This window comes from Pinus tabuliformis, chromosome 6 (assembly GCF_031772625.1).
Source record: "Pinus tabuliformis cultivar Carrire ecotype Pingquan chromosome 6, CPIR1, whole genome shotgun sequence".
Lineage (NCBI taxonomy): Eukaryota > Viridiplantae > Streptophyta > Pinopsida > Pinales > Pinaceae > Pinus > Pinus tabuliformis.
In genome coordinates, this window is record NC_142292.1 from 1,519,206,057 (window position 1) to 1,519,231,395 (window position 25,339).

Sequence of the window (25,339 nt, forward strand, 5' to 3'; positions counted from 1 at the left end):
TCCTTCTAGCATGCTTAACAGCTCTTCCCACTACTATTGCTCTTCTTCCTCTTTTCTGCCCTCTATTATTCCTAGCAGCAGTGGGGGGCTCAATTTGAGGCCAATTCAGTTGACCTTCAGCCTCTACATCGAGCGCTTGTGCATTGGCACTCTCCTTAATGCCTCTTTCATCCTCATTGGGGAATGATACTCCCTGATCTGCAAACTATGTGGTACAGTGTTATGGAGTGAGGGACCAAAGAGTGGGCAAATTCCTGAGCAATTTCCTCATCAAACCCTTAGAATTTCTTAAGAAAGTTCATCCAATTGGCTCTTGTGAATATGTCCACTACTTGGGGGTGTGCATGGAGCCTAGAGGAGTTGGTTGGCTCCCTCCTCATAAAACCTCCTGTCATTTTTTCTATGCTACCTTGGAAAACCAATTATGGAAATGGGGAGAACATTTTTTTTTTTTTTGTAAGGAAAATAGGGAGACAGACACTGTTTTTTTTTTTTGACAATAAGCAGTGATTTTTTTACGAATTTCCTCCACCCAACAGTTCTATTTTCTCCTCAAAAACTAAACCACTGTTAGCATATTTTGGTATTCAATGGAGGTATGCCAAGAACCTACCTCTGCAGCCCGAGAATTGTGCTAAAAACTGTGTTTTTCCTCTCCAAAACAACTTACTGGCCCTCTTGTAGAATACTGCCAGCCCTCCCGTAGGTTCTCTTGTAGAACCTGTAAGTGCTCCTATAGAACACCGATAGTAGGAGGATGGATGAGAACGATGAAGAACGATGGTTTCGAGGCTGTGGGGGGACAAAGAGCTTGCTGTAGCTAAGTGGACGTGGATAGAATGGAAGAAAAGGTGGTGAGAGTGTTTCGAGGAGGAGTACTTATTTCTTCTTTTAGATATTTCCGATGATGGGGTGAGTTGGAAAAAATGTGCGTTGGCATTATTTGGATCGTTGGTCCCCAGCTACCTTGTCATCATGGTTTCTTTCCTTGTAATCACCCCTCATGATTTCATCGGAGTTCCCATTGCCTCCACTACCTGTCTTTGACATCTATCTTGAGTTTGACTAAGTTCCCGTGTGGTGACACCTCCGGATGAGTTAGGTCAACTAGATGAAGGTGGCCTAGTTAACTGGCCACCTCAACCCCAACCAACCTCAACCATCTCATTGTTGTTGCATGCTCTTTACTTATACTAATGCAAATAGAGGAGCGGGTTAGTCACTTACTTGAGATCCGAATGTGTTTGTTGTGAGGTGTTGTGGCATTTCCTTTTGCTGCATGCCTTGTTTCTATGGATGCATGCTTGTCTGGTTGTTGATATGTGGCAGTTCTTTGTGCAGGTTCCTTTCTGCTGGATTTGATCTTTAAGAGTCTACTTCAACCTTCAGATTTGCACCCTTATGCTGTTGATGCTAGATTTTAATGGGACAGTGACTTGTTTTGTCCATATCTCCTAAACAGTAGACTGGATTGACCTAAAATTTTCTAAGCATGTTTCTATCATCATTATGCACCTCCCATAGAAACATTTTGGTCAATGGATGCACGGATTTCGATAAAAATTGAAAATGGTTGAAGGTTATGGAGGCCAATTTCTTGGAAACTGTGCACTGGAATTCGCTGAAATTTCTTTGGCATGTCACCATCATCCATATGCATCTCCCATGAAACAGTTTTTTAAATGGATGCATGGATATTGAGAAAATGCAAAAATGGCTGAAGGTGATGGAGGCCAATTTCTTGGTAACCGTGCACTGGAAGTTGCTGAAATTGCTTGAGCATGTTACCATCATCCTTATGCAACTCCCCATGAAACAATTTTTTAAATGGATGCACAGTTTTCAAGTTATGGAAAAGAAAAATATTTTGCTCTATGTACTTTTTGCATCCTATAGTTTTTTGGACAGCAAGGAAAATGAGCTTGGGGTGTGATGCAGACTTGAAAATGATAGAAGAGAGGTTTGAAGACTGTAGGAGGATTTATAAATCTTGTATGAAACTTCCCTGTTCCCCAAACTACCTTTAAAATCCATTTCTAGCTTTCTATAATTTCTACAGGAGCCTCCTGTAGAAAACACAAGGCCTCCTGTAGAAGACACAGTTTTCGAAAAAGAAGCAGAGTGAGGTGAAAAGAATGCTAAGAATGATGGAGAAAGGTGAGGGAAAGTAGCATAGGTGCTGTTATTGGTTTCAGGGCTCCCTTGACACCTGTTACTGCTTCCTATAGTCCTCCTGCACTTGCAATACAACTGGAAATTCATTTTTCTTTTTCTTTTTCTCTATTTTGTTTTGAAAACAACTAGGGCGCCTCAGAGAGGTTTTCACCCTAATTGCCTGCCCTGGGCGCCTCCAAGGGAGGTTTTCACCCAGGGATCTTATTCTTTTTCCTCTTTTTTCTTCTTTCCAACCCATTGACTGCCTCATGGAGGTTTTCAATCAATGAGCCAATCTGAGGCGCCTCCAAGGAGGTTTTCACCTTAGATTTTTATTTTTCTCTTATTTTTCATTTTTTCTTTTTTTCTCTCTACCCTACCCTACTTGAAAAAAAAATCATTTTCAAGTATAAGAATACTTCCAATGGAGCCATGTGCACATTGAGATGATAGACAAAATGATGTGGAGGTTGGAAATGTATGCTTTGACATATATCTAGATTTCAGAGACCAAATGATTTGACTTTGAAGGGATCAAGCATAGTTGAGGAAGAGAGTGATGCTGCAACTTAGTGACTGTCTGGAACCATATCTCAATATAGTTGTGATGTCCTTGGCCCTTCTACTAATTTGGATCATTCTTCATGTCTTCTTCTACCATGACCTTCATATCTTCCTCTTTTTGCTGATTTTTCTCTTGAATACATGGAGGATTTGATGGTAACCATGAAGGAGCTCTCTTGATCTCTAATTTTGATGTCTTCTCTTCATCAAGTGCAGCCCATGGTTCTTTGATCTTCTCTTTTGAATCTTCTTCTACTGGATGTGGTTATTCAATGATATCAATATAATCTATTTTTTGCAATACTCAACCTGAGCTATGGTGAATATCATTGAGCTCAAGAGGAGTTGTTTGGAAGTGTTGTACCTCAACATTGTAATTGGGTTGAGCTACTTCAATGTGCGGGTTTGGAAATGGTGGTATGGGTAGTTGAGTGGGAGTGTATATTTGAGGTGGATGTGGATGGGGTTGTGGTTGGGTAGGTTATGGACGCAGAAGAGTAGGAAGAGTGGTGTATTGGGGCCTCCACCCCTGATGAGATGCATTCCACTGAAGTTATGGCTGAGCATAGGGTTGAAATGAATGGGTGGCTAGTTCGGCATGATATGGAGATGTGAATGACCAAGGAGGAGGTGTGGACTAGGAAGGATGAACATGGGGGCCCCAAGAAGGTATGGATGTGACTTGGTTGGGGTTGTAGTATGCCTGAGATGTCCCTTGCATCCCCTGCTGGTATGGTCTAGGTCCATGTGCCCCCCTTTGGTTTATGTAATAGATATGTTCAGTGACTCCTGCGGCCCCTTGGTATACAACTTTAAGTCCGAGCAAGGAATGACACTTATCTATAGAATGATCTTGTTCGCAGACTGAACAAACCCTTACAGAGTTCAATGGAAATTCATTCCTAGGATGCCTCCTGGTGCATCTAGGGCAAAAGATGGCCAAATCCCTCTCTGCTTCCTCTTGTTTCCTTTTGATATGTAAGGCATTTTCATGGAAAGAATCTGCAACATATCACTCTTGTGGTCTTCCAGCATGCTTCTAATTTCACCTTTAATGGATGAATTGGAAGAAAAGGTACTGCTTCGAACATTTCTGTTTTCAGCCATTGGCTCAAGAGGAATGTTTTCTTCTTCTTCTTCCCCTGTAGGTTCTTTAAATATGTCTAGCTGTTACCTAAGGGTTTTTCTTGATTACAGCCACCGAAGAAGAGAGAAGGTTGGCTATGTGAAGCAGTGGGGGTGTTGGGCAAACATTTTCCTGAATTATCTCTATTCCTATGAGGTATGAAAGGAAATATTTTTGGTTGGCTTTTGTTTTTTCACTGCTTGTACCTGCAAAACTAAAATTTATTGAACAAACAAATTGCAACTAACTGAAATAAACTTGCTGAAATGAAATTTCAGAATTGAAAATGAAAGCAGGGAAATTGTTGAAATGAAAATTGCAGAATTGGAAAGGAAAGCAAGGAAATACAGAAACTGAAAGAAACAACTATTCTATTTTTGCTAAAATGAAATTTGCAGAATTGAAAATGAAAGCAGGGAAATGCAGAAACTGAAAGAAACAACTACTCTACTTTTGCTGAAATAAACTACTTAGCATAATGTTGCGATAGAAAATAGAAGAAAGCAGTAATCACAAAATACTCTGACGCTTCCCCGACAACGGCGCCAAAAAGTGGTGAGCACCAGTATTGCAACAATAATGCTGCAACTCCTAGGCTTCCTACTTTACTTTTATCAACTCGGTAGTTCGTAACAAACTTGGAAGTGATGGTGCTGTATGCACAAGTACTAGTTCTTACTGCATGCTGTCACTTAGTCAGCTGGTGCAAGATCACTAGGAGCTTGAGCTAACTTCTATGGATTCTAGAAGAAGCTTTATATGTGATGAAAGAAATGAAAGCTTACTCTACAGAGGCTACTCTACTTGAAAAAAGGAAAAGAAGACTGAAATTTAAAGTAAACCTGGCAAACCCTACTTAACCAACTAATCCTACTTTTGTAGAAAGAGAGATGAAAAAACATGAAATGAATGTCATTACCTACTCAGGAAGTAAACAACATCTACTCAAGCTATTTCTAGAAGTAAATGAGCAAAAAAGCATTTTTTCGATTTTTATGTATTTTTATGTGAAATTGTCATGCATGTAATTTATTTGATTGTGAATGTGGCAACGATTAGGTGGTAATGGAGGGCGACTTTGGCATTTGAAGAGGTGTAGGATGGGTCCTAGGAGGTCTTAGGCGGCCTTCTGGAGGCTTTTCCCGCAATCAGAATTCAAAAAGAAACCTATAAGAAAATCTACAGGAGGCTGCAGGGGATCTATAGGAGGTCTACAGGAGGATGCCGAGAGTAGTTTTGGAGATTTTGAAGGTAGGAAAGCGGGTGGAAAGGGTAGCTGAAGGCTAGGATGATATATTAAGGTGTCTAGGGTCCATCAAGAATGATTAGGAGAGAGAAAGATAGTCGGATTTGTTCAAGGAAAGAGAGAAAAGTTTATGGAAAAGTTTAGGAAACTAGGGCAGATTTTGAAATGAACTCTAGGCGAACTGTGGGGCATAGATCAAAGAGAGATTGTAATCGCTGTTTGGCTAACTTGTTGTGAGAAGAGATTTGCTGCAAAAGGACCTGAAAATCAAACAAGGAGATCAAGCAAGCAAGGAAACTAAGTACATCAAAAAACAAAATTTTGCATCAAGCTAATCTAGATTATGAGCTATGGAAAGAAATGCTGAAAAATGCTATAATGAGAGAAAGCATGGAAGGAAACTTATTGCAATATCGAAATGAGCATGGTGAAAGAGATCTAAAGCAAAGCATTAACCTTCTAACAAACTGTAACACTAGAAATCCTATGGAGAAGGAAAATCTATGTTTTTTGTGGCAGCAAGAGGGTCTTAGCCTCAGGTCATGGTCCCAAAGGGAGGAAAGGAGGCCAAGGTTTTGTTGATGGCCTTTTTGTATCTTCTTTCTATCACTATTCAACCTGCTACAGAAAACTTAAATGGAAACAACCTTCTAAATCACCAAAAGCCCTATTATTAACCAAGCAAGAGATTTAGCTAATAGCAACTAATTCATAAGCTGAAACAAAGCATATAAATACAAACAAGAGGAGCTTGGCTACTTGGATTGGGCCCTAACCCAATAGCTTCAGCCCTCTGAGGTAACTCAGTGCTAGCTCAAAAAGGATCTCATCTTTATTATCAAAATAATAATAGGATTACATGAAATTGTCAACAAAAGTAAGCTCGAAATTAAGCAAAGCAAAGCTGCAACAAAAATTCGAAAGTTTGACTAACTTCCTAATGAGGCCCTAGGCCTCTCTACTTATACAACTGAAGCTTCCAACATCTTCCTTAAAATCAAGGAGGCTTGGCTCCCAAAAGTTGAGATAAAGAGAACTTATCCTCCACTTACTCGGTTGCCTCCTAGTGCATTGATGTGGTTGCTTGTGCTCTGAACTGCATGATGGAGAATTCAAAGTGGGGAGTCATAAATGAGGGGGATACCCTCCTATAAATCCTCTCCCTTGTCTACTTCGAATTATTGCTGCCAATTGTCCATTAAATCTTGACTTTATCTCCAAAATTCAACAAAAATCTATATTATACACATAGTAGACTCCATGGCATAATGACCAACCCAACTCACTCCATAAGCATAAATATAATAAAAAACATGCAATAAGCTAAGAGAATGGTTGATTTTAAACTATGTTAGGAGGCAAAATGAGCCCATATAATTACCCATTTATGGGGCTCATCACTCTGTAGGTTCCCTTTAAGTTCCATTATGAAACCCAACCCCCGCTCCTTGTGCATAATTGCTCCGACGAAGCCTAAAGGTCCTACCCCTCCTTTGGGTCTTGGGGTGATGTTGTTTCTATTTGGGATGGAAGCTCTGACTAGGGAGCAAGAGGCTCTGATCGTGGGGGTAGAGGCACTCATGGGGTTCGTACCTCGTTATTGCCTTCTAGAAGGATTGTCATCACCAAATGGTCACGTAATTTGGTCGTGATGCAGGTGTGGGAGGTTGCGAGCAAGGACATCTTCATGGATTGACAACTCAGGGCCGCTCCAGCGAAGGACATTCTGGGTTCACGGGTCAGACACCATCTAGGAGGACAGGTCCCTCCTCAGCAATTATTGAACTGCTCCAATCTGTCTCTTCTTGTCCGAATGCCCATAATCAAGCTCGTAGGGAGGAGCACAAGGCTGTCATGGCTAAATTTGAGAAACTCTAGTACATTTAGTGTCATGTTTGTGAGAGGGTGGTCGTCGTCTAGCCGGGCTAGAATTTACTAATTGAAAAGGTTAAAAAACTAGAAAATTACCTCACTCACTTTGAACACCATGTCAACTCAATGTATCACTCTCCACCTCCCCTAGCTACTGGGCAGGACAACCCTGCCTCAATTACCTTTGATGACTAATTATTATGTTCACTGGTGTGTTTCTTGTTCCGTTAGTTTTCTGGAATGTTAGGTCTCTCAGCGAGCAATTTTGATTTTTTTATGATGTATGGTTATCGCATTGGTCAACAAACTTGGTCGGGGTGAGACAACATGCATTTTGATATCCTTGTATATGCTTTCTTATTAATAGAAATTTTGACTTACAAAAAAATAAATGTATTCATTTATAATCTTTATTAATAGTTAAATATATAAATTCTCTCATGTCCAATATCTTTCAATGTTAGATGGTCAATTTCAATTTTTTTTTTGTAAAACAAAAACTCTTACTCAATAAAAATCAAATTTTAATCTAATCTAAAAACAATATTCACTAATATCTAACATCCGTTAATTACTCAATATTGTGTTTATATATTTAAAAAAACTTATTACAAATAATCATATAATATTTCAATACATATGATATTTAATCTATACATAAAATTTAAAAACAAAATCTAATTGATTAATTTTATAATTTAGAAATAAAACATAATAAAATCATATTCATTTATTAAAAACATTCTAATAATTAAATTTTCTAATATAACTTAATTCCATTATATAACCAATGTAATATGCATGGTTGCTACCTTCTTCTTATGCAAAAAATAGTTGATAATAATTATCTAATAATGAAACACATTTGAATATGACTCACCTTCTTATCACGCAAAAAGTAATTGATAGTAATTATATAATAATGAAACAAATTTGAATATGACTAAGTCACATAACATAAATAATTAATGGACTTGATACCCTTAGAGTCAAATAGAAATAGGTGCATAGATAACTTTGGATGAAACAATAATTAATGGACTTGATACCTTGGAGCCAAATAGAGATAAGTGCATAGATAATTTTGGATGAAACATTAGCGCCAACATCATGTTTTATTACACAAATTAAGACTTTGTTGAAATGCGCTTGTGCATATTTCATTCTATCTTTAACTTATAGGATGAAATAAAGAGGAGAAACTACAATGTCTAGTGAGTGAGTGTGTGTGTGTGTGTGTGTGTATATATATATATATATATAAAATTTTTAAATGTTAATTATTGTAACTAACTATTTACTTAACTTTACATTTATACTCATCTTAATTCAGGATCAAATAAATAAAAATGTAATAATTATGTAGCAAAAATTCATATGTAATAAAATATTTAATATAAAAAGAAATTGCAATGTCTAGTATACTAAAATAAAAAAAAATTAAGATTCCTAATATTTTTTCTCTTATTTATTGTAATGTTGACTTAAATTTTATTTTTTTATATTGCATCATGATTTAAAATTGAATTTTAAAAATATATAATATAGTAAAAATACATTGAGGAAAAGTCAATCAGTGAAAATATGTAGGGTTGATGCTTTTGTTTTTTAAATATAGTGAATAAAAACTAAAAAGGTAATCACAACTATTTTTTTGAAAAATGAAATATTAATTATGGAAAAATCTATAAATTCGAAGAAACAATAGATAATTAATTTAGATAATTAATTTATTATGTGTTATATTCAAATAGTGTTAAAAAAAAAAAACATAGGGAAAAACCAAACTAATAAATAATCTAAAAACTGAACACCTAAGATATATTCTCCAAATAATGAAAAAAACCATCGATAATCAACATCGCTGGACGTTAGAATACCATTCATGTTCGCTTTATGTAACAGTTAGCGGCATTGTATTTTACCTTTATGTAACAGTCATCCATTATTCGGCATTGTAGTTTACCTTTATCTTCAATTTGACAATATATTTAGTTAAATGCTTCCATTATTTTACGCAGGTATGACAATCTTTAACCTTTATTTTCAATTTGACAATATATTTAATTAAATGCTTGCATTATTTTCAAAACGCAGGTATGACAAACTTTAAAAAAAATTAAATTCAGAAATTTGATATTCGGTTCTGAGTTCTATTCTACTTTCTATTCCTTTGAATCGATAAGTAAACAATTTGAAAAACTATGACCAGCGAGGTTGTCTTCTGCGTAAATAGGTACTGTTTTTTTTTTTTTTTTCTTTTCAAAAGGTGGAAAAACTTATCAAACTCAGTTTGTCAAACCAACAGTGAGGACAGCCATCTCTGGCTGCTATCCGCGAATGTCATTGGACACATCACTGTTATCAAGGAAAACCACGCCACCTGAAATAACCCGCTGGTGGTCCTTAAAGGAGCAGGCTTTCACTCCTGCCAGATGCCTCTGGGTCTTGGGCCGTTAACCTGTTTCCTTACGTCCGAGGAAGACGAGCTCTTAGCCAAACAGAAGCAGGTACTGTTATATTGAAAGGTGGTAATATAGTTTTTAATAAAAAATCTTAATGCTTATATTATTTTAGTTTACATTAGTGACGGAAATTTTAATACTCATTTTTTGTATTTTAAATTCTAATTTATTTTCCACATTTTAAAATTTCTATGTTAATCATTAAAAATAACAAATGACATATATCTTGTTTTCTGTAATACATGTATTTGTGGAACTCCTAAAAAAAACCTTAAAAATAGAAAGCACGCGGATCATGGTAGATTTATGTGAGCATTTCATAAATTCACCATTGGTTCTTAACAAACACACATCATGAGGTTAATATTGTATTATATGTGACACCTCTGATATTTTGACATTTTATTATAGACATCAATTTGAATGTTTTGAAAAAAAAAATTCATTTCATAAATTCATGATTGGTTCGTAACAAGCATAGCACCCAACTATTAAATATTGTATTTTATCTGTGTAAATGTCGTTGGATTATAACAAAGCGTCCCCAAAAGCATGATATTGTATTGGTCTCAGATCTGCAGTTGTGATTACTCTATTTCTTTGGTTCTCAACTATGTTTATGAAGCTAAAGTTTATGGGTATATGTAGTTCAATCATGAATTTCGACAACTTTTTGTAAATTTCCAGTATTAGAATCACCTGTAAAAATATTATGCTTGAGTTATGTGAAGGGTGGTTCATGTAGGGATAATTTATTTGATCTTTGGGTGTTTGGTTTTTAACATTTTTGTTTTTATAATAGTCTTGGTGTTAAGGTTAACAATGGATTATCAAAACTTCCCCGCAAGCAGTTGTGCGCATTAGGAAAGAGGCATGTGATTCCTCCAATTCTCACAAATAAGAAAATGATAGCGAGCAATGGTTTCAACCTATATGTTTCATTCATAGATTAGAGTTCCTTTCTATATAGGTGATTTTGGGACTTTGAATTGAATGCATTAGATTTTATGAATAGTTTTGAAATATTATCTTTTGGAGGCTGAATCTAAGTGCCAAATCTACTTCAAATGTGGGCAGTAAACAGAGTGTTTTAGGGTCACTATTTGCATACTGCCAATAGTGATCAAAACTCTTTTATATCATATTAGTGTCCCATGTTGAAATTTTTTCATTCCACCTAGGTCATCATGTAAAAATTTACTCACTGATGGTAGCCCAAGTTGAAACCCCATCCCCTCTCAAAAATTTATATTTGCTGGCCCACCTTCATGTGTCTTGCTGAGCATACATTGACTATAAAAGCTCATTTCATCATGTTTTGTGTTAGTCAAGTCCACCTGAAGTCCAGTCATTCAAGGTCCCATTAGGTCACTAGGTTTTATTTTCCAAGGTCCAATAAAACACCATTTCACTGCATAAGGCCAACAAAGTATGAGAGTGAAGCAAATAATATCCCTTTTTCAGTCAAACAAGGGTTTACAAGCATGTAACCATGGTTGCTAAAGTTCCAATTTTGATTTTAAGTAAGAATTTCATTCCATTTTGTAATTTTATTTCAAAAAAGAGAGATGTAATAATTTTTATTTATTTATGTAATTTTATGTTTATGATATGTAATAAGTCACTATTCTTAGCTGTTTACTCAAACTCCATTTCCAATATCATCCAAACCAAAGTAAAAAGTGAAGATTTCCAAAACTTCAGCATCATCCACCTGCAAAGGAAAAAGTTAGAAAACAAATTAGCAAAGAGGTCAAATGAAACCTTAGAAAGTGGGTTTGAAAAGCAAAAGATCAAATTCACTCACCTATAAAGGACTTCTTGGCTTCAAAATCAACTTCATTTGTCTCCTAGCACTTATTGGGAAAACCCTAAGAGAGCCTTTTCACAGTTCTGGGAAAAATCAACAGACACAGGGCAAGCGCTGCGCATTTCCTTCTCGCGTTGCGCCTTATCTTCTGGTGCTGCACGTTTACCTGGTGCTGCGCATTTCCTTAAGGTGCCGCACATTCCCTTAAGGCGCTGTGCATTCCCTTAAGGCACTGCGCATTTTCCTGAGGCGCTGCGCACTCTGCATTGGCATTGCACGTTTGTCCAACAACACTCCAGTCACCTCCTCAGCTCCTTCAAAGCCCTTTCAACCTAAAAAAAGGTAAGTACCAGCTAAGGGATGTGGTTATTCTCGTCCTCAAGTCAATTCCTAAGTGTTTGAAAGGTTTTATAGAAGATTTGGTTTAATTGTTATATCTAAACCCTAGATCTCCCCCAAAAACTACCTTCCACTCTCATTCCCTTTTATACATTTCCCTCCATCCTCCTCCCCTTTCCCTAAACCTTTTTATCCCACATACCCTCTAACCCTTTGTCCTAAAACCCTAAGTCCTAGGTGATACAACTACCTAGGCTCCCAAACCCCCTATATTGCAAACAAATTTCCCCCATCCCCAAACTATCATACTACTACCCTATATCCCTCTCTAATACAAATATCCCTTCACCCATCATCTTCATCTTTACCCTTCCCCATTTACTATTCCCTAAAAACTGCATTCCCCTACCTTACACCTCCCTAGGGTTTGATACTAAACACCATGGCAGAGGAGGAATACAAACCACATAGTGAGGAAAAGGAAATAGATAAGGAAGAAGACAGTAATAGGGAGGCCACACAAAGGAGGAAAAATACATAGGTTTGAGCCCACAGATCTTAGGGAACTCTTAGCATCCCCTATGACTGTGACATCCTTCAAATGGCTAGGCTGTTATGATTTCTGTGAGAAAGTTCAGGCAGTCCAACATCATCCTGAGTTGACTAGGCTCTTCATTTCTAAACTTCAAGACAACCAAGTCACTCTAGTAGGTATAAATTTCACTTTATCTACTGCCAATATATCAGCTACCACTGGAATTCCAGATGTTGGGGAGAAATGGTTTAAACAGGGTGATTTGGAGAGGCATTATTATGAGCCTTACATGAAACCAAGGTATAGAAATGAAAGAAGGGGCTATTTTCCTTTTTCACACCTCCTTGACAGATATGCCCCAATGATGAAGATTATTATGAAATATTTCTCATGTGAAGGTAGATTTTCTAGGGTCTATTCTTATCATATCCGGCTTTTAATGCATTTCACTAGGGTAAAAATGCTCAATATACCCTACTATCTTTTCTAGAGTGTTGAGAACATGGCCTACATTTCCCAAAAGAGGGAGTACAAAGATCAAATGAAGAGCATATTTCATCATTCCCTCATTAAAATCATAGTCCTTTACCATCTCAAGGAACTCAACATTGCATGGAGTACCTTCATAGCTAATCCCATATTCACTCATGCATCTACTCAAAATGTTCAAATCATCCCTTCATTATCTCATCCATCCACCTCCATTCCTCCATCTCATCCCATACTTCATTCATCACATACTATGAGGGGAACTCTAGGTCAATTTGTAGAGGGAAAAATATATCATCACATACTATGAGTAGGAAAACAAGTAGTTAGAGACCAAACATGAGCTCATGGAGATTCAACTCATCAAGGAAAAGAGGGAGACTGAAAAAGGCTAAGACCTCACTTGGTGAATCATATGGAGAATATAGTGACCAGTTGGAGGAACAGGTGCCAAAAATAAGGCCAAGGACTAGAGGCCTAAAGAGAGCATTGGAGCTAGAAAAACAAAAAGAGGTTGAACTAGCTAATGAGCTCACCCTAAATGAGCAATTTTCCAAAATGATAAATGAGAACTGAGAGCATTGGCTTGAGAGGGTGAACACCCATCTTGAAAGCCTCTTAGACAAGGCCAAAAGAGACACTGACATTCAAAGAAAGATGACAAAGTATTATTGCCGAAGAAACCAAATAGCAAGGGCAAAGCTCAAAGATGTTAGGGAAAGAATTAAAGCCCTAACTCACCATGAGGAGAAGAAGAAGCTTGATATACTTGCAGAGGCTTCAATACATGCCTAGCCACCTCAAACCTCAGCTACTTGAATAATTTTGAAAACCCTTGGCTTAATTTTTGTCATCTTGCTTTTCCTGTCTTTTTAAGGAAATTTTTACATCAACAGTTTGGTCAAATGCGCAATGCCTTAGGTGCTGCGCACTTTTTGGAGGAATGGACACCACCATTGGATTTAGAAGGAACAAGAAATCTAGGAAAACCATGTTTCCAGCCCTGGAATGAAAAACTGGTGGGTGAAAAAGAAAAAAAACCACCTAAAAATCAACTTTCTACCACATTTCTGGACCAGGTGCTGCGCGTTTGAGTAGTCTTGGGTGAATGGAATTTTTGTTCGGAAAATCAAGCCCATTTTGAAAACTAAGGGCAGTTTTGGAAACTAGACAGGATAAGCTTTCCAATGAGCTATCCTGGGCTATATTTGGACATCAGAAAGGTAGGTAAAAGTTAGCTTGATGATGGCACTGCACGTTTGATAGTGGAACTGCGCGTTTGAAGTCAGCTCAAATTTTCACTGTTTCTCTCCAAATTGATTTTTACCTATGGGAAATCAATGTTTTACTGTTGTAATTGATAAGGATGATGTAATTATTATATTTTTACTGTTACCTAGGGTAAATACATTAGATAAATGGCATCTCATGGCTTGTAATGAATTAGTTCGCTTAAGTTAGGGATGAGTCACTTTGACCACCCTACGCTCTAACTGTCAGTTTAGTTTTTGTTGCAACTGCTCCTCCTCTCATGGATTCGACCCCTAAGGCTAGGATGAGTTGGTTTGAGGCCTATATTATGTAATTTCTTAGTCATTCTACAAGTTGGACTCTACTGGATGTTGTACTAGTGTTTCAAACTTTGGCATGAAATATATTAGATGAGTTGCAGCTATTTTCGTGGGATTCATTTGGCACGATATTTTGATATTGTTTCTTCTTCAGTTTCATATGTATGAATGTTTTGTACCTCTCATGATCCATTTCACTCTAAGTATGTTTGATTTTTAAGGTGTGATAAGAAGAATTCATCTTGTATGCTCTGTTTTGGGAAAATCATCATAAATTGTTTCATTTCTTCAATTTAAAAAGACTTCATGATCTTCATGCTCTTTTTAGCACCTTGCTAGTATAAACCATCTCATCATTATACTACAAAGTGTTAAAGTAACTTGCCTATGTTGCCCCATCATATGTCTGCAATTCTGATTCTCTTTTTCCCTGACCTAGTTCATTCTCTGACCTAATTCACTCATCTAGTGACTACCCTAATCAAAATCAAATCAAACAAACCCTGAGCTACTATATCTAGCCTAAAACCCTAATCCATCCAGCCCTTTTTCATGTGATCCTTTGGAGAGAACCCTCTCCGGCTTGGTAGGGCTAGCTACCAAGTCAAAAGATTGTTCTGTGGTTACCTCAGCTAGACTCTTCCTCAGCCTTAAATATTTGGAGGAGTGATAACAAAGTGCAAGAGCCAGAAATGCTGAAGCTAAGCGTGGTTTGACAAATAAATCCAATGTACCAGTGCTATGCAATGAACAATCTTAAGGTATTCATTGTCCTTAAATATGTGAATTATCACAGTTAATTCTTTGTAATTTAAGCAATTAATAACAAATATAAATAAATTGCATTTTACTGCCTTGCCTCTTTGCCATTTCCCATTACCTGGGCGAGATAGGGTGTGTTGCTCGATGTCATGTGTACTCTTATTGTACCTGCCCACAACATGGTATATGGTGATTGATATCACTTTCATTAGCATTAATTTCACCAAAAAAATAAGCTTAATACAAAGTTTTTTGGATTTGTATATTTAAAAAATAAATCTTCCAATTAGATATTGATAACTCTGCTCAAACATTTCGAAGTCTTATTGCGAGTAATCTTTATTTTTGGAATAAAATTAGGACATAGATCAAAACATCATTCAACATTAGACTAATGAGGCTGATTAATGCTAGTTTTCAAATAACATTAAAGTATAACATTTTCATAACATTTTATGTCAACTACTTTGGGCATATAATTGGTATGCTTTGCAATATGATGGCGTATAGCTGCCATCTGCCTCATGCATGTGTATGTGGTTGTTCACATGTTGGCAGGCCAACGACTGGTGGCAAGGCCATGATTATTTAATTACAAAGGCAAGGAGAAGCAATTACTTGCAGAAGACACACTGCAGAAGAGATCTCATCCATGGTGTTGATGAAGATGAGAGAGATTGTTGTCTACCTTTCACCCACCTGCCTTTCCTTATGTCATATACCTTCCTTTCATGTTCCTGCTACCTTCCTAGCCTACTGCCAAGTACAACCCTGAGTGATTATTTGAAAGCCAAGTACAACCCTAAACTACCGGCCTTTCCTTGTGTCGTATACCTTCCTTTCATGCTCCTATTGCCTTCATAGTCGACAGCCAAGTAGAACCTTGAGCGATTATTTAATAGGAGGGTTGGTTTTGAATTCGCAGCTTGATGGAAGCGGTTGCCTAGTGAATTACCTAGTAAATCAAGGTAGCAGGAGTAAAGGCAGAAGAACAAAGACGATTTACTAGGTAGACTGGGTAAAAGATGCAAAACATTTGAAGCAATCAACGCATAAGAGAGATACCTACAACATTTGTCAATTTAAAGATGATGGGAACATTGTAAGTAACTTTGTTAATTTTTTCTGTTGCATGTATGTTACAAATTAAACATAGCTATAATCAAGTAGATAGAGTTTTACGAACTTGGTATATGGTATCTTCAAGGACTATTCAAAACCCATGGAGGCATCCCATGTGTGCATCCATCAAAAGATGGTATTGCCTATTCTTTAAAAGATTCCTCCCATATTTATTTCTTGGTCATGGCCTTACATTTTCTACCTCAAGTCCAATACCAATTCACCACCTCAAGCCCAGGAACATACACATGCCTCCTTGGAACAAAGAACTTTTGAGATTTCTACACTATTATATTTTGCAAGAATTTTCCATCTTACCAGTGAAGAAACTCCAATAAACAAACTTTGAAACTTGAACCCCCAAAAAACTGACTTCTTATGTACTACTTGGAATTATTTTTTATGAACAACAATTATCAGTTTGCACTATTCACCTCTTAGACCGTGCTCCTCACCTCCAACAATGACTTATGTCACCTTGTGATATTTCCCAGCCAAAAAAATCTTCTCAATACCATGGTTTTCCCTCACGATCCTAGCTGAAACATGGATATCATGTCCTACATCATTTTAGCTTCGAAATCATTTTGTTGTTTTATTTGTACAATTAGAAAATCTATTAGGAACTTGCTCTGCAGGCACTATCTTTCTTGCATCTTCTTTTCTAGAATCTAAATGATATTGTACACTTGAGAAGTGTCACACCCCTGTACATATATATATACATAAAAAAAAATGAATATTAAACAATTGCATACCACACACATAGCTTCGTTATATCGTAAACTTCTATCATGTGCATTACCATACGCTTAAACTAATGCCGCTTGGTCTAAACCTTATGCTAAGCATCATTCATATTAAAACTATTATCATAACACTCGGTTTCTTTGCAAAAGTTATATGCATGCACCATGGTATTAAGATTATGTCGTAACTTGTTTTATGAAGTACTTTGGCTACAGCTGAACCTAACCCGTAAACCCCACCCTCAGCTTACAGCGTGTATTTAATAGGCTCGGGGTTTGGAGGTCCGGCCGCAGCTCTTGCAGGCACCAGCTCACCCACCGCTTAAATGATTTCGGTACACATCAGGCCAGGTGGCATGACCTGCCCAACCAGCCATGTGATACCTCGGGCTTGGAATCCTCGGCCTTCCCGCTTCATTTTCCCGCCTGGACTGAACGGACGAGATCTCATCCTACAAACGAAGGGCGGAGATCATTCTGAGGGTTTTAAGTCAATACATAACTCTTTCGGGCAAGCTTGGGGTCTATTTGTTCGCTCTGCTCAACCGGCTTCGCCCTGGTGTTTGGTCGCGGATTCGATTCCATCTGCGTTATCCTCTCAACCAGCATCCTCACCAGGAGCCGTGAGGTACCCAGCTCCAAGCCTACACAGGTGATTAACTATTGTTCCAAATTTGCTGGTTGTTGCTTTCTATACCATTGTAGTGCATCGACTCATTTTAACTTATTCCCATTCACTGTCAGCGAATGCAGGTGGAATTGTTCTAACTCCTTCGATGATGGCAAGGTGAACAAACTTCAACAGTTCGGTTCTCACGGCGGCTACAGGTAAGCTCCCATCTACTGTTTGCCTTCCTCCTGTATGCGTGAGCCCAGAGCTTCTCGTTTCTGAGCCATTCTTATTGTTGTGTCACAGACCGCCGTTGGCATGCGGGTTCTTTGCTTTGGCACACTGAGGTATTCTCCGAAGAGAACCCTCATGGTTCACCTTTATGTTTAATGACTGGTTGATTCAGAGGTTCGCCTGCTAGGTTATTGCTTCCGGCAAAAACTCCTATATTGATTGCAGCACTCATGTATTTGATTGCAGAACTCATGTATTTGATTATATATAGTTCATAGACTAATTTGGTTTAACACGGCCCTCGCGGCATATCTGCCTCGGGTCTCTGTATCCGATGTATGGTCTTCAGTATCGGTCCTGGCCGTAGGCTCAGGTCAGGGTTAACGGAACCTTGTTCCTTTTATTTTTAAGCTGTCACCATTTTCGCTATTTATGCGCTTTGTTTTTCTTCCAGAGGTACATTATCTGGTGTTGTTTTGTTAAAAGATACAAGCATATATTGCTCTGTTCGAGCCCCCCGACGGCTTCAGCTTGCATTTTGGTTAATATATTTGTGTTCTTGGCAATATTAATTCGATGTATGACTGTTTGCTTATTAGGGTTGGTTGCTTGTCATCATGGATTCCGCCTTTGTCTTTGGCCACGCTGTGTATCTCTACAGCGACAGGATTCGTAAATCCACTTAAAATATATTATGTTTTCAAATACTCATTCTGATATGTTCATGCGTTTCTGGTCTTTTCTAATTTTTATTATCTAAACCCTCGGTTATTTATGACGACACTATCATACAGTTTCCTTTATGTTATAAATGGTTGAAATACACATATGTATGAGGGTTTTGTTTTGCCTCTATCGTTCCTCAATAAACTAGCTATGCTGTTAGATACCAAAACACTGTGATTGAATAACACTGTTTATAATTAGTTACAGAGTCTCATACAACTGTAGAATATATTCTTTTTGTCTGGCTAATATGTTTACTCTCGTATTTCAACTGTTCTTAAAAATCGTAGCATAAACTTCTTTTCCCTGTCACTAGATTTATAGTTCGGCTACAGCTGTGGTTTCTTTCTAAGCGCTGGGGTTTCCAGGCCCGTACCTAATGGCACAATAGATGTATGGTTAATTTATATTCAGGATATTCTGAACTGACTATCCCGGTATCGGCTGCTTCTTTAATTAAGATGTCTCAGTCTTTCTGTCTGTTTCGAGTCATGCTATACTGTTCTTAAACGGTCCTTTAAATGTCTGACCGCTGTAATTACATTAACCGCATAACTAATATTCAGGTCAGGCCTATCACTGATAACCTACCCTTAATTTAATACCACATCGATTACAGTTATAGAAATAATATAGCAGTTTTTAAGACAGGAAGCACAGTACTTATTTAACCACTGTGAGTACACTGTAGTTTTCTTTTTGTTAATATAAAGAACTCTGAGGTTTGAAACCGCACCTGGTTCATCAGAGTTGCAATTAAATGCTCAAGCAAGTCACCTGTGCTTCAAGTCTGCTCTTCCTCCCATCCGTGAGATCCATTCATCCGATGGAAATCTCCCCCCGAGCCATCTTGCAGGCCTACAGCCCTCAACAAGATCTGTGCACTTTTGTGCCTGGTTATCTGGTCCTCACCAGACTTAACCAGCTGTTCTTTTTGTATTTTCTTTTTCCTTCTTTCTTTCTCTTGGAAAGATCTCTTCTGTCTGTCCCAACAGCACAGAACTTCCTCCCTACATCCAGGACTTTTCCTGTTTGGGAGGGCAGTTCCAATCAGTTATTACAACTGATCTCTTTCTTTGAAATCCACCTCCCAGAGGCTGCCAGCATTTCAAGAAAATATTTAATTTATTCAATAATGTAGTTTATCACAGTTTTGTTTCTTTTAAACATAACAACAACTACCATATTGTCTTTTACCATAGTAAAATTCACATTTACATTTACTGGGGTCATTACAAGAAGAGAGTTTCAAATTTGAAAATTTGCAAATGGTTTGGTCAAAATTTGAAATGTTTGTGGTTTTTAATATCAAATTTAATCTGTAACTCAACTGTATATTGTGGTTTTGTTGTATACTGCAGGTTTAATCCACTTTAGAAAATCTCTCTAGAAATTACCTAGGTTACGTAGGTGCATGGTATCGTGGCTGAGATTCTATGGATTTGACTAGCAATAGAATCCATGTGTTGACAATGTAATCACCATAATCATGATGCGCTTTTACTATTGTCACAATCACTATGTCTTTCCAAGGCCTAATCTCTATGTTTTTCCAAGGCCTTACCAGTAGCAGTGGTTGCACAGTTGATCCCGCTGCTTATATATAGTATGTTATTGGTCCAGCCGAAGACCTTGACAATTTCCTAATTCCTTAAACGTAACCAACAACCTCAATGCACCTAATTCCCACATGCCCAATAAAAAAGAAAACCATAAACATGCACCTTATAATCCACTCCAAATAGATACATATGCCTATAATCTCTACAACAATGATCTTCGGGCACATAATACTAAAAGATAAATCTAAAAGCCTGAAATAAACCTGTGGGTTCCCCCAAATGGTAATGAAATGATGGAAAGGTAAGAATTGTTTTAATTTAACACAGATACGTAGTATAACAAGTTATTGATTTGGTTATTTGGTACAGGTGTATAACAAGTTATTGATTTGGTTATTTGGTATAGGTGAAGAATTCATACAGAATTGATTGATACCGAGGGACACGTGAAAAATTGATACAAAGTTAGTTGATACTGAGGGACACATTAGGAGGGATGACATCCTTGTTTTTCCCATCTTTTTTCTTGGTGAAATTTTATGCCACGGTGGGCAGGTATTCCATCTGCCATGCAAACTTGTTACATATGTAACATAAATATTAAAAAAACAAAATCGATTATTAATCAATTAACAAAGTCATTATTGTTTATATCACCTGGATACTTTAACTATTATAACAGGTTGATTACCATTGACCTTGCAAGATTTGGTGCGTGATATAAAGTTGATTAACCATGATATCTGCTATATAAGTAAATTCAATTTACCTATGTCACTATTACGAGTTTATACATCATACCCCATGGTTTATTAAACATATGCCAATGCCATCTAATTAACCCACCCCTTAGGATTGGCGGGACCGAGGTTATGGAAGCATCTTGTGCACAACAGTTGTGTTCCATAGTCCTCGGGATGGAGTTTTCATCCATGGTTCTTCGATGCACATCCTCATCGGATGGTGGGAATCATAACCCTAGCCTCCTTGGTAATTTTCTTTCATCGTGCAGGGGTCATAGTGTCATTTTTCATCTTCTAGAGGTTTCTTCTGTCTGGGGTTCGACCTGGGTGAGCAACAGGTAATTTTACTCGATTTCATAATTTCTCTAGCTGGGTAATGACTTTGCATCCTTTTACTCGTCTTGGTCGTGAAAGCTTGCTCAAGGAAAGTGATGGCTATACCATCATTTATAGGTAATTTAATTTATTGAAAAGTTTGTTTTGACAAGCCTGTTCCATCTACTTTATTAACATGTTGCTTGTTTGGAATAGGGAAAACGGTAAAAGTTCCCCTCCACGGAATTGGGTTTGCTCCCTTCCTACTTTGGAGGATCTAGTTTAAGACCCCACACCATTTCACCACCAGATTTACAATGAGAGGCCTTTGAGCCACAACTCCGGCTTGTCTCTGGGTAATGTGTACACTGGCACACCATTTCCTTCAGTTGGCTTAACACTTTTAATTCCATAGCTATTCCTTTTGTTATTTACCCCTGTACTAGGCCAAATATGTAATTGAGGCTAAATTAGGCTAAGAGTTTGTTAATGCCATAGTTTTGATTTGTTTGCTTGGGGTTGTATCGTTTAATGTTACGCCTTTCCTTTGATGCTTAAGTTTAACTGACTCCAAAACCAAGGATACTCAAATTGTGTTATTTCTCTTTTTTTCTTGTTCAGAACCTTAAGCTATTTCGATGATAAAATTCCTCTATTACTTGTATATTTCAAGAATTTGTTGACATACGTTGAGAGTATTAACTTTTGGAAAAACCCAGAATGCTAAGGGGTTTCGAGATGAGAGTTTTTACTTTAAGTTAGTAGTTCTAGCCTTTGGGTACAATACTCATAGGGTTTTCTATTTTAAAGTAAAATTACTTGTTAATAGAGGTGCTTATATTATGTTCCTTATATATAAACATATTTATATATAGTTCAATGTTCTTATGCTCTAAGTTTTGTTTTCGACTTATTTGCATAGTGCTACTTTGTCAATTGAATTTTATTACAATGTTTTCCTTAATAACATGTATTTCATATTTCAGTGTCGATGTTTCATCTTGTTGGCCTTATGATCTCATTTCCTTATTAATCTTTTCAGGTTCCTCTTCTAAGGCAAGATTTCTTTATTTTCAATTACAACAGGAAACTAAATGTTTATGTACATGGACAATAATGTTCTAATATATATAATTTCGATCTATTTCTCGATTTCTACTTATGCAATTCATGAAAATTACTTCCTGTAAAGAATTTACACATTTTACTCAGCATTGTATAGCCTAGTTCTTTTTGTTCACATGTTATTTCTGTTTTGCCTAGATTTTCTTAATTTCATAATCAATTGTACTCATATACAAACATAAATAAGTCAATTAACTCATTAAACTAGTAAACTTTTATATATTCTTGTTCTTTCCAATTTCACAGTAAATACTTATCTGTAGTTTGCACTAGTCAGTACATAAAAATTGGGTCCAATCTCGAAAGAACAATCTCGATTACCTCCCAACCACGAGATCACATTCTTTGAATGTTCCCCCGAGCTACTTCTCAGCTAATCTCATTGTGACTATCTGGTCCTAACCAGACTTAGACCAGTTTAGCCTGAACAATTTGTCTGACCCTTCAACACAGATTGTATATTATTCATAGTTTCTTCCTCATTTTGCTTCTCTTTACCTTAGGTACATCATACCCTATTGATTTCTTTTCCTTGAGAATAAATCTTCAAGGTGTAGTTATGGGTACGTAAACTGTCTACCCTAACTACCTGACATGTGATATATATATATATATATATATATATATATATAATTGGCATTGTCCAAGGTATTCCAATTTTTTCACAGCTTAATAATATTGTTATGATTCAAACATAATTAGATATTAAATTGTCACTTCAGTCTTTCTAAGTATAATAATAGTATCAAGTTTTTTTTACTGCGGTAATTAATATTTACAATTATTGAGGGACATCACATATCCCCCCCTTAGATTAAACATTGTATCAATTTTTATATATTGCCAAATATACCCAGTTAAGCTTCTTTCATAACCTATTCATCTTCCCAGGTGGCCTCTTCTAGCCCAAAGTGCTACCATTGCACTTTAACTTGGGTGATAACTCGCTTCCACAACGTTACTTCTCTCTAATCGAGTACATGTAGGGGCTCGACTAGGAATTCGCCTTCCGGTTTGACCTACACACAATCATGGAGAATAATTCATCTTTCATTTACAACCTCTAAGCCAAAACCATTTATAAACATAATGTTTCTATGATTATATAAGCTACCTGTATGTCCTGCCAATTGATTATACGGTTAGGATCACATATATTCTTTTAATACAAAAACATGAAAGTCATTTTGCACACGTATGTGGCTAGGAAAGGCAAGCTGATAAGCTACAGGTCCAATTCGAGCCAGCACTTGAAAAGGACCACATAATCGAGGTGCTAATTTAGCACAACCTCCCCATTGCAAGGTACTTTTCTTGGCTCGCACTCGCACATATATGTGGTCTTCGATATGAAATTCTTGAAAACTCTTCTTCCTATCGACATAAGTTTTTTGTCTATCTTGAGTGGTCTTTAGATTCATTCATACCTTCTTTATTGTTTCTTACATTTCCTTTAGCATGTCGGGTCCCAACATTAATTTATCCTTGGGACCTCCCCAATTCAAGGGTGTTCTACAATTGTGACCATATAAGACTTCGAAGGGGCTCATCTGCAAAGATGTGTCATAACTGTTATTGTAATCAGATTCTACTAAGTGTATATAATCTTCTCGTTTAGATGGTTGTTGCATCACATACATGCGCAACATATCTTCCACCATTTGATTTACTTGTTTAGTTTGTCCACCCGTCTGCGGATGGTAAGCTGTGATAAAATGCATTTGTGTACCTAAGCCCCCAAACAATGCTTTCCATAACGCAGATGTAAATTTAACATCTCTATCTGAGATTATCACCTTAGGTATTCCATGTAGTCTAAAAATATCTTTCATAAATATGTTGGCAATTTGAACAGTTTTAAAAGTAGATTGTACTGAGATAAAATGAGCAGACTTGCTCAACTTATCAAATACCACCATTATTGAATCATTTTGTTTTTTAGTCTTAGGTAGTCCTGTAATAAAATCATTGGAGATGGTTTCCCATTTCCATTATGGAATAGGCTATGGGTGGAGTAGTCTAGCTAGATGTTGGTGCTCTGCCTTCACTTGTTGACATTCCAAACATCGAGCTAAATAATCAGCTACTTCATTTTTCATACCAGGCCAAAAATATTCTTTCCTGAGTGTAGTGATTAATTTATGATACCCAGGATGAGCTGCATAAGGATTTTTATGGTATTCATCTAAAATTAATTGTTTAATATTTTTTTGGTTAGGTACATACATTCTTCCTCGATAAATCAACATTTCTTCTTAATTTACCTCATATCCCATTTGTTGTTCACTGTTGTTTGAATTTTGAGCTTGCTGCCATAAAATATTATATTCAGGGTCTCTTTATGTTACTTCTTTAATCTGGTTTTTAAAGGTGGTATGAACTTCACTAAAGATATTTCATAAATACAGTTTACTTTCCGAATTAAGGCATCCACGATCTGATTTTCCTTTCCTTTCAAGTGTTTGATTTCAAAATCAAATTCACTTAGGAAAGAAACCCAACGGGCTTGTCTAGCATTCAGGGTAGGTTGCCTGAAATAATTAGTTAAACTATGATGATCCATCATCAACAAAAATTTCTTACCCAATAAATAATGTCGCCACATCTTTAATGCTTGGATAACTGCTTCCAGTTCCATGTCATAGGCATAATACTTCTATCCATGCTCCTTAATATTTCAGGATTTGTAAGCGATAACTTTTCCTTCCTACATTAACACACTCCTTACACCTTCCTTACTGGCATCTATACAGACAACAAATTCTTTGTTTGGGTCAACGATGCTTAAAATAGGTGTAGTGGTGAGTAAGTTCTTGAATCGATCAAAACTGTTTTGGCATTCAATGGTCCATTTAAATGTTTTTCCATTATTTTGTAAGGAGGTAATGGAATATGCCACCCTAGAAAACCCCTAAACAAACCTCCTATAGTAGTCTGCCAATCCCATTAACTTATTTAACTGCCGATAATCCATATACAAACGTATGGTTCCATATTTCTTCTTAACGAAAAGTACAGGAGCTCCCCAAGGTGATACACTTGGGCGAATGTACTTTTTATCAAGCAGTTCTTGTAATTTCATTTTTAATTCCGTTAATTCTGGTGCACTCATACAATAAGGAGCTTAGATACTGGGGCAGCTCCAGGAATTAATTCGATAGTAAAATCTATATCTCTCTTTGTAGGCAGTCTCGAAATCTCCTTAGGAAACACAACAGGA

General features: G+C 36.9%; 1 long non-coding RNA gene across 1 annotated transcript; it reads left to right on the forward strand.

Moving 5' to 3' along the window:
* The first annotated feature begins 17,331 nt into the window (after positions 1-17,331).
* Positions 17,332-18,161, forward strand: LOC149264467 (uncharacterized). The gene is made up of 3 exons (XR_016250077.1): positions 17,332-17,456; positions 17,549-17,632; positions 17,721-18,161. It is a non-coding gene; the product is annotated as an uncharacterized LOC149264467 (long non-coding RNA).
* The last annotated feature ends 7,178 nt before the right edge of the window (positions 18,162-25,339 follow it).